The sequence below is a fragment of the Mastomys coucha genome, unplaced genomic scaffold (genome assembly GCF_008632895.1).
Source record: "Mastomys coucha isolate ucsf_1 unplaced genomic scaffold, UCSF_Mcou_1 pScaffold16, whole genome shotgun sequence".
NCBI lineage: Eukaryota > Metazoa > Chordata > Mammalia > Rodentia > Muridae > Mastomys > Mastomys coucha.
This window is the reverse complement of record NW_022196898.1, coordinates 99494863-99505543: the sequence shown is the minus strand read 5'-3', so window position 1 is coordinate 99505543 and position 10681 is coordinate 99494863. Positions and strand designations below refer to the sequence as shown.

Below are 10681 nucleotides of genomic sequence, written 5' to 3'. Positions count from 1 at the left end.
GAGAGAGACACTGCTTTCTTCCCCTTGTTTATCTAAGAGGCAGGACCTGCCATGTGCGGCTGTGTGCTTTCGGCATAACATCTTGTCTACTGTACTAGGGAAGGCAGAGAATATTACACACAGCATTACTTAGAAGGAGAGCAACCCTGGAAGGGAGAAGGAAGTTTTCCATTGAAGAATCTTTTTCTAAACCAAGTTCTTCACCTGCAGAGTCAGCTGTCCAGGGAAGGGGCTGGAGGTGGGACTGTGCTAACCTCTGCTGCATTGTTTCATGCGCTGAGCAGGAAAGTTTCTGACGAGGGCTTCAAACCACAATGGTTTTCCAGGGACCCAAGCAGCAGAGGTTAGCTTCGAATGGAAGTGCCACTTAGCACCGTCAGCCACTCTGTTTCACAGACTCAGAACACTTTCTCCTTGACATTTAGAGTTTGGGACGTCATGAAGTGACTCCTTCTTTCATGTCACATCTGGTTTTAGCCACAGCAGCTGTGTCCCAACTCTTGCTGAAACCTCCAGGCCCATCCCATGGTGTGAGAATGTGCCAGCTTCTCTTGCTATTGTGCACTATTTTAATGCATGAAGTCCTCATGCACAGCAGTTCTAAAACATCTTTAGCAGCATCATCCGGGCCTGCCCTGACTCATTCCTGACCTCACCCCCCACACCCTGTGTTCTTGCTGATGCCCTCATAACACAAATATTTTTTCTAACTTGTCTCTAACGTTGTTTCCTCAGGGCAATGGATGAAATTACATATTGGCCTCCCCCTTCTAGTGAGTGACAGGTCACCTCTGAATCCATGGAATTAGGAAGTACTCTCTGTTACCAAATGACCCTTTGTCAGTTAATAGAAATGCAACTGGAATTAAGTTGCACGTAGGCGACAGTTCCACTGCAAGGCTGAGAGAAGGATACTTGTACCCTCGTTGCTTCTCGGGGACCATGGTAGGAGCTCAGAGTGGCTTTGAAGAAAGAAGGCAAGGCATGCACAGGCCTCTCTGTGGGAGCTCCTTTCCACACAGTTCTTCTAATGTTTGGTCTTTACACTGATGGGAGCCGGGGGCTTCACATACATTGTCTTACACGATGTAGACTCTTTGTAAAGCAAAGCTATTCTCTGTATAACTTAAGAAATAGGACTTCTTCCTATGTTTATCTCCAACACTGTTTTTGTTAGGGTTTTATGTTGCGAAGAGACATAATAGCCACTGTAACTCTTATAGAGGGAAACATTTCATTGGGGCTGACTTGCAGGTTCAGAGGTTCAGTCCATTGTCATCATGGCAGGAAGCATGGCAGCATGCAGGCAGACATGGTGCTACATCTTTTTTTTTTTTTTTTTTTTTTTTTTTTTTTTTTCGAGACAGGGTTTCTCTGTGTAGCTCTGGCTGTCCTGGAATTCACTCTGTAGACCAGGATGGCCTCGAACTCAGAAATCCACCTGCCTCTGCCTCCCAAGTGCTGGGATTAAAGGCGTGCACCACCACCGTCCGGCATGGTGTGACATCTTGATCTGCAGGCAGCAGAAGGAGATTGTCCCACTGGGCATGGCTTGAGCATATATGAGGCCTCAAAGCCTGCCTCTGCAGTGTCACACTTTCTCCAACAAGGTCACACCTACTTCAACAAGGCCACATCTCCTAATAGTGCCATTTCCCACGGACCTTTGGGGCCCAGTTACATTCAAACTCCCACAAGCACAATCTCTCTTCCAGAGTCAATCTTTTTGTACTTTTTCCTATTGTATGCACTTTTGTTGTTGTAGTTGTTTTTGTTTTTGTGTTGTAGCTCAAGTTACTTTCAGATTCACTATATATTGGAGGATGATCTTGAACTCCTGATCTGGATTACAGGCATCTACCATTACATTCACCCGTTGTATACACAGAAACCCTTGGAGTTCCCGTGTCTCTATGGGATATTGTTAATTCGGGTGCCGGATGGCTCATAGTTTCGAGTCTCAGGAGGTCATTGTGCTCAGTCATGCTGTTCTATGATTAAACCTTGTTTTCTTTCTTCAGTATCAGAGAAGTGTAATAAATATACTGATGTGTTCAGCCCCTCTAGAGCCTCGTGGAGTCCATTGCCACACTGAGGAAAAGCCCCCAGGAGGATTTTTCTAACAGGAAGACATTGCATTAGAGACATTGCATTTCTGTTGGTGTGGGGTTGGGATATTGGCAGGTTGATTTTGGAGCAGTGGCTGGGTTTTATTTCATGAGCTGATGGTCTGCAGGCATTTTTTCCCTTCAGTGGGCTGATCCTTTACTGTGGCCCCAGCCTGGGGGTCTCTCTCAGGAGGAAGCCCTGACGCTCAGCCACCTCTGGCCCTGACAGATGCTCAGCCACCCTGGCCCTGACAGACGCTCAGCTACCTCTGGCCCTGACAGACGCTCAGCCACCCTGGCCCTGACAGACGCTCAGCCACCTCTGGCCCTGACAGACGCTCAGCTACCTCTGGCCCTGACAGACGCTCAGCCACCTCTGGCCCTGACAGACGCTCAGCCACCCTGGCCCTGACAGACACTCACCTACCTCTGGCCCTGGGTTCTTGCTGCTTTGCTTTTGTCCCTGGAATAAGGTGAAGTTATTTGTTCTTTCTCTGGCTTTTCCCCAGTGTGTAGTCTTTGTCAGGGAAGCAAGTCCTCCTGGTTCTCTTGGTCCCAATCTTATTGTCTGTGTATTTCCTTCTTTTCTTCGTGCACTTTCCAGAACTATCATTAACTTAGCAGGAACTCAATTTTTTTTCTTCTTCTTTTTCTTTCCTCCCTTTCTTTCTTTCTTTCTTTCTTTCTTTCTTTCTTTCTTTCTTTCTTTCTTTCTTTTCCTCTTTCTTTCTTTCTTTCTTTCTTTCTTTTCTTTCTTCCTTCCTTTCTTTCTTTTTCTCTTTCTCTCTTTTCTTTCTTTCCTTCCTTCTTTCTTTCTTTCCTTCTTTCTTTCTTTTCTTTCTTTCTTTCTTTCTTTCTTTCTTTCTTTCTTACTTTCTTTCTTAAATGTCTTAGTCAAAGTTCGATTGCTGAGAAGAGACACAATATTTATGGCAATTCTTATAAAAGAAAGCATTTAACTAGGGTTGGCTTATAGCTTTAGAGGTTTATTCTATTATCATCCTGGCAGGAAGTATGGCAGCATTCAGGCATAAATAGCTGAGAATTCTACATCTGGATCTGCTGGCAACAAAAACACCTGTCTTGACTTGGACTTGCCTCAAAACCCACCCCAAGTGACACCAATAAGGCCTCATCACCCAATCCCTCTCAAGTAGGGCCACTGCCTCAACATTCAAACGTATGAATCTATAGGGGCCTTCTTATTGAAACCACCATAGGGTTAAAGGAAAAAAAACTCATTCCATTGCCTGTTCTTGGACCATATATGAAGTTCTTAGATTCTCTAACTATCTAGAATATACTAATATTCTAGCTTTTATCTGGTCTTGGTAGATGCCAAGAACATACTGGTACATTTCTTTCAATGGGTACCTTCTGTGCCATTGGTGCTTGCTGGTTTTAGAGTGCTAGGTACTGATATTGGCCATTTATTGATAGCTTACTATATACTGTCTCTGGACTGTATGCTTGCTATATGCTGACTGAGATCCAGATGTACAAGCTCCTATCTAGTGATATGAGATGAACATGAAAATAAATCAAGTGAACAGTTGGTGTTGAGGTGCTAAATACACAAGAAGTATAAAAGCAGGAGTAAGGTGTTTAGGGAGGGAGGGAGGGAGGAAGGTGTTGGTGACAGGTCTGGGGCAAATGTCCCTCCTTTCCGTTATATCTCCAGCCCAGGAAAATTCCTGAGAGAAGGGTTTTGAGCTACATCTGAGAGGTGACCAGGTGCTTGCTCTGTACACTTATTGGAGCAAGATGACCCAGGGAACAGGAGCAGAATGGGCTCAGTAAGGAAGGCCATTGCATATGTGAGAATGTTGTGCACATCAGTGTGTCGGAAATGAAAGCCAAGTGTCAGGAAGGTCCACATTATCAAAGTCCTTATGTATGAAGACAAAGAGTGGCCCATGGAGAGCCCAGGCTGGGCTCTAAGAGGCAGCAGCATGGCGGGCCCTGGACTTCAGAAGGATAGCTGAGACTGCATCACATGAACATATAGGATTTGATGTTGAAGTCAAGGAATCAGAAAGATCATACTGCATTAGCTGTGGAGAAGACAGACTTCTGAACTAAGTCTGGTCCCATAGGAGAGGAGAAATGTCTTGGAGGAACACTAAGGGTGTGCAGAATCCATTTGTGGATACCATTCCCTCCAGGGGACACATTTGACTGCTTGAAAGATTGTTAGAGTGGGGTATTTATACCTCTAAGTAGGCAAATGCCACAAGGCATGGTTTTGGGGACAATCCCAGGGCATACTAAACACCCTACAACTGAGCTACCTCCCCAGACCTCCCCAGCCCATGACAGAACTTTTATTTCGAGAGTTGATTGTTGAATGTTTATTACATAATCCTCAATGTTACAAAGGTTGGATTGTAAACTGTTGAATGCAGAGGTAAAGGAATAAGACATTGCAAATAATCAATAGTTTTGTGGGTTGAGTGAGGGATTCTTTGAGATGAGGTGAGATGGGGAAGATTTAGAAAGGAGACAGGGAAGAGAGATGAGAAGTATAGTTTGGGATCTCATGTGTTTGAAATCTATGAGACAGTAGAGTTGGAAGTGTGCGAGGCTGTGGGCATTGAGAACTAAAGCCTAGAAGAATGGTTTTATGAACGACTGAACTATACTACTCTGGAAAAAAAAATCTAATCATTCAGCGTGAAGACAAAGGACAGAGAACAGAGCTTCATGGGAAACTCTAGAGTTCACGCAGCGGAAGGAAAAGGAGCTAGCAAAGTGAAGACGGCCAGACAAAGGCGGGCTGTAGGTGACTGTAGGTCACTCTTCCTAAGAGCAGATCCCCTGGGCTTTCCTGAGTCAGCCTTGAGGATCGGGGAGGAGTAGAGGCCACTATAAAATGTATCCTTGGGATCTTTTGTGCTGGTCAGCAGTCCGGTCACTAGTAGGACCAGCCGCGGTGTGTAGACCACAAAACAGAGCAGAGTTGAAAATACTGTATGTCTTAGGGTTTCTAGTGTATGAAGAGACACTATGACTGTGGCAACCCTTATAAAGAAAAGCATTTAATTGGGGCTGACTTACAGACACACCTTCTCCAACCATGCCGAACTTACCCTGCCGAATCCTAAATGCTGCCACTCCCTGATGACTAAGCATTCAAATCCAGGAGCTGATGACTAAGTAATCAAATATATGAACCTCTGGGGGGCCATTCTCATTCAAACCACCACAATGATCTTGAACTTCTGATCCCTCTGCCTCTACCTTCCAAGAGCTGGAGTCACAACTGAGTGCTAATATGCTGTTTCTGCAGTACTGGGATTGGAACCAGGGTCTCATGTGTGCTCCATAGCACTCTTCTAACTGAGCTCCATCCCCAGCCCCAGGGAAAACTTTATTTGTTACAAACATGGGTCTGTTTCAGTTATGTATGTTTGTTTGTGTGTATTAATAGCACACATTATACATTATCATGTATCCATTTCTCACGGCGAGTCACAGCGAAACCACAGCACTTAAGTTTCTGGGCTGGAGGACTTCCCTGTTGGAAATGTGAGGTGATGCTTTCCCCATACGGGACATGATTTCCCCCAGTTAGTTGCTATCTGATCCACCATTCCTTCCTGAGCTGGAACCTTCTATGCCCTTGTCATGGCAGTCTTCCAGCCCTTATCACGTGCTGGCTGGGACGTTTCTAAAGATATTTTTTAGGGCTTGGCTCACTTCCTTTCTCCTTGTGCCAGTGTAAAGGGTCACAGCTTTCACAGTGAGCTCAACCCCTGCTCCTTGCAAACCCAGACTACCCTCGGCTGTGAAGCCCAGTTGACTGTTGAAATGACTCTTGAAACCAGACCAGACTGACTGCTTCCTCTTCCCAGGAGACCTTAGAACTGTAGGGGGATAGCTGATGCGGCCAAGGGACTTTGGCTCATTTCGTTTATCCTGGAGCTATGTGGCTTCTACCCTTGGAGCTAGGAGGCTCCCAGAAGGAGACCCATGTTTTCCAAGTGGGAAAGGGAGTCAGGAGGAAATGGTTGGTTTCCTCTTAAGACGTCTGTGGGTTAGATTTTGGGGGTGTTGAGGTATTGTAGCAGGTCTGCTTTTAGAGGCTTCCTTTCTGTAGACAGGTACCCATCAGAATGGGATGTTAAGTACGTGGAGCAGCGTGGTTCGCCCTTGGAGTGACACAGCAGATGACACAGTCCTGCACCAGTTTGCTAAGCTTTTCAAATGCTGCTCTGTAAACCTGAGGAGAAAAATGCTCTTTCCATTACACAGCTTCCTAAACTTCAAACATTAAAAACCAACCACTGCATTCCCTTCCTCCTTTCCCTTCCTAGGGTCTCACTATGTCGCCCTGGCGGGCCTGGTGCTCACTCGGTATCGCAGAGCCAATTCCCTGGCTCTGTTTCCTAAGTGCTCATATTACGGAGGAGCTACACAGATCCTCAGAGGATGATTTCAACTATTCATGCTACGTTTAGTGTAAAAAATTCAACTACAAATACTCTGCGTTGTTCGTTGTATTCTCTGGACTCTACAAACTACCCTGGACAAATATGAACTAGAGCCGAGACGAATACTCAGGTCTGTCACTGTGCCAGGCGCTGAGTGTGTGATGATGAGTGAGTGCCTTAACCTCTCTGTGCCTTGGCTTCTCTTCACCAAAAGTGAAGATGCCAATAGACTTGACCACATTACTCTGTTGGGAAGACTCACTGGCAGGGTTCTGCAGTGGTCCTTGATTCCTTGACTCTTCAGAAGTAGTCAGCTGTTATCACAGGTTAAGCATCCCTTACCTCGAAATCTAAAATCAGAAGCATTTCCCTAACTGACAGTTTCTAAGCACCAGGCCTGACTAGGAATGGAAAATCCCGTAGCTGATCCCATGGGTTGGGCCACAGTAGGAACACAGGTGTGCACCAAAAGTAACCATTCTCGGTGGCCTTCGGGTTGTGACTTAGAGGTATATGGAATGCCAATGAAGGATGCATGTCCCCAGGGTATCTCACTCTACACAGGTAGGTGTCCCAGATCCGACAACCTGAAAGCTGAAACATTTCTGTCCCCAAGATTTCAGACAAGGGTCCTTTAGCCTGTGCAGTCACTGCCAGGCTGTAATTTTTCTGCAAGGAGTAATTTTAGCAACAGAGGGACTTACAGGACACTGGGACAGGAGAGCCGGTGCGAACAGACGCTTGTTAAAAGCTGCCACTGTCTCACCTCAGATCAAATGGTGGAAGATGGCAATGCATTATGGTAGCAGCTACCATTCACTTTTGTAAGCGATCTCTCTCTCTCTCTCTCTCTCTCTCTCTCTCTCTGTATAATACATGTGTGAGAGGAATGTTCATGTGAGTGTAGTTTACATGTGGAGACCAGAGGAGGACATTGAGGATCTCTCGCACACTCTGCCTTGTTTCTCGGAACAGGGTCTCTCACTTGAACCCAAAACTCACAGTTTCAGCTAGGCTGGTCATTGTGCTCCTGGGCTCTGCCTGTCTCTGTCCCCTGGAGCCCTGGGCTTTGAGGTGTGTGTAGCCATGCTTGGCTTTCTTAAGTAGGTGTTGAGAGTTTGACCTAAGCTCTTCATACTTAAATAGCAAGTGCTGTCATCCACTGAGCCATCTCTCCCATCTACTTTTATAAGTATGGGGGACTTTTATAAGTCCATTCTAAGCAAGAAACCATCCAATCCCCACGTTCCAAGCGTAAAGCTGTTTTTTCCAAGGCCTCCGTGAGAAGGAGGTCGCAATGACCAGCGCCTGCTTCCTGACTACTGCTATGCTGAGTCATTGATCGCTGTCCTCAGGAGTTTACATTTACGTAGAGGTGATGCATTAAGAAGCTACTAATCTTACCAATAGTAATGACACTTACTGGAGGTGAATTGACCTGTGGATGAGGGAAGACTGAGCCAGGACACTAGTGTTTGCATCTCTTCCTTGATTCTTTTCTTTTCTCTTTTTTAAGTTGGTTATTTTATTTATTTACAGTTCAAATGTTGTCCCCCTTCCCAGTTTTCCCTCCACAAGCCCCCTATCCCTTACCCCCTCCCCTGCCTCCCCCAGCTGCCCACCCGAACCTCCATAGGACCAAGGGGCTCCCCTTCCAGTGATGCCAGATAAGGCCAACCTCTGCTACACATTCAGCTGGAGCTATGGGTCCCCGCATGTGTACTCTTTGGTTGGTGCTTTAGTCCCTGGAAGCTTTGGGGTGTATCTGGTCATTTAATATTGTTGTTGTTGCAAACCCCTTCAGCTCCTTTAGTCCTTCCCCTAACTCCTCTATTTGGGGCCTGTGCTTGCCGCCGCCTCACCGACCAGCAGAAATAAGGAGGCAACCACGAGCTCTTCTCCAAACAGTTTATTCAGGAACCTTGTACTTTTTCTTTCTATCTCTTTCTTTCCTCTACTTTCTCTTTCTTCCTTTCTTCTCTTCTCTATTTCTCTAGCTAGCCCCCAGCCCTCGTGGGTTAAATACTTTCCCTGGTCCCAATCAGCATCGGCCACGTGGCAAAACATACTAGGCAGTGGGAAATCATGCCAGCTTGCATCACAAACTGGAGGCACTCAGCTTTTCCAACTAAGGGCTTGTTTATCACAATGCTCTCTGCTCTGGCCAGAGACCAGGTGTTCAATATATAGGGTGGCAGCTGCGGCTCCCCACATGTGCTCAGTCCAATGATCGGCTGCAAGCATCCACATCTGTATTGGTTAGGCTCTGGCAGAGCCTTTCAGGTGGCAGCTACACCGGGCTCCTGTCAGCAAGTACTTCTTGGCATCCACAATAGTGTCTGGATTTGGTGTCAGCAGATGGGATGGACCCTTAGGTGGGCAGTCTCTGGATGGCCTTTCCTTCAGTCTCTGCTCCACTCTTTGTCCTTACATTTCCTTTTGACAAGAGGAATTCTGGATTAATATTTTTGAGGAGGGTGGGTGGCTCCATCCCTCAACTGGGGGCCACGCCTATCCACTGGATATGCTCTCTACAGGTTCTATCTCCCCTTTGTTGGGTATTTTGGCTAATGTCCTCCCTGTTGGGTCCTGGGAAACTCTTGGGTCCCAGGCCTCTGGGACTTTCTAGGGGCTACCCCCAGTTTCCCCTCCCCCACTGCTACATACCTACTTTCAAATTCCTGACCCTCTGTATTCCCCATCTCCTCTCATATCTGAACTGGCTCCCTCTTCCCCCACCCCCCTCATCTCATGAGCATTCTTTTGTCTCTGGCTTACCTCACTCAGGATGATATTTTCTAGTTCCATCCATTTGCCTGAGAATCTCATGAAGTCATTGTTTTTAATAACTGAGTAGTATTCCATTGTATAAGTGTACAACATTTTCTGTATCCATTTTTCCATTGAGGGACATCTGGGTTGTTTCCAGCTTCTAGCTTCTTATTAGCTCAGCAATTACTGGTATTACATAACCTAGATTTCCCTCTTTCTAGTCTATAACATCTCTGAATTTTACACGAATTATGCATGTGAAGTACTTGGAATAGTTCTTGAGTCACAGAGATGGGAGCCAATGCTGCCATTGTGCTGTTATGGCCCGAGTCAATCCTCATATGATTCTAGGGAGACTTTTCCAGATGAGTAAACCGAGTCCTCGGGTGGTCTAATTACTCATTGAGTCATATAGGATGGAGAGGAAACGTAGGGAGAGAGACGTCTGGCCAGCTCTGAGGTGTTAACAGTGCATGCTCCTGTTTTAGAACACCCCGCAGGCTCGGAGGCCACCGTGCTGTGATGTAGACTGCACAGTTCATTCAGGAGCTGGGTATTACAGTAATAATACATAAGCATATTATAATACATGTTTATATAATAACATAGAAATATAATAACTTATAGATGTATATATAATAACACATAAATAATAAATAAATATAGATACAATAAATGTGATTGGGTGGGAGTAAGTGGTGAGGCTGGGTGGAAGTGTTCCCAAGAGAATGCCATGAGACAGATGGCTATGCCTGGCTTGGGTTGATGTCAAGGACCAGGGGAACTATTGGGCCATCTGACCAGATGGTACAGGGTGTTAGAACCATGAGAGCAAGCAGTGGTTTTGTAAGAAACTTTTTTCACCCTGGCTTGGCTTGAAAGTGACACAATGACTAGACAGGGTGGGACCAACCTCAGTCTTTTGGGTCCTGGGATGCAAATAAAGGCCACCCAAACAAAACTAAGACAGATGAGTTTTCTCATAAAATCCACCGCTGGGGACTGGTGCACACGTGGGCAAGTGTGTGTGTTTGGTATTAGTAGGGGACCAAGGATCCATTTTGACAATTACTACTGTTTTCTAATTTAAAATTTTTCTTATTTATATGGGCACACTGTAGCTGTCTTCAGACGTACCAGAAGAGGTCATCTGATCCCATTACAGATGGTTGTGAGCCACCATGTGGTTGCTGGGATTTGAACTCAGGACCTCCAGAAGACCAGTCCGTGTTCTTAACCACTGAGCTATATCTCCAGCCCCTTATTGTTGTGCGCCTTTTTCCGTGTCTGGTTTCCCCGTACGGGCCACCATATGTCGGCCGCCTTTTTCCATCCAGCGGAAATAAGGAGGCAAACACGAGCTCTTCT

General features: G+C 46.0%; 1 protein-coding gene across 1 annotated transcript in view; it reads left to right on the top strand.

The window, feature by feature from the left end:
- Gipc2 (GIPC PDZ domain containing family member 2) overlaps positions 1-10681 on the top strand; it is an 80017-nt gene that overhangs the window by 43748 nt on the left and 25588 nt on the right. The window lies entirely within an intron of this gene.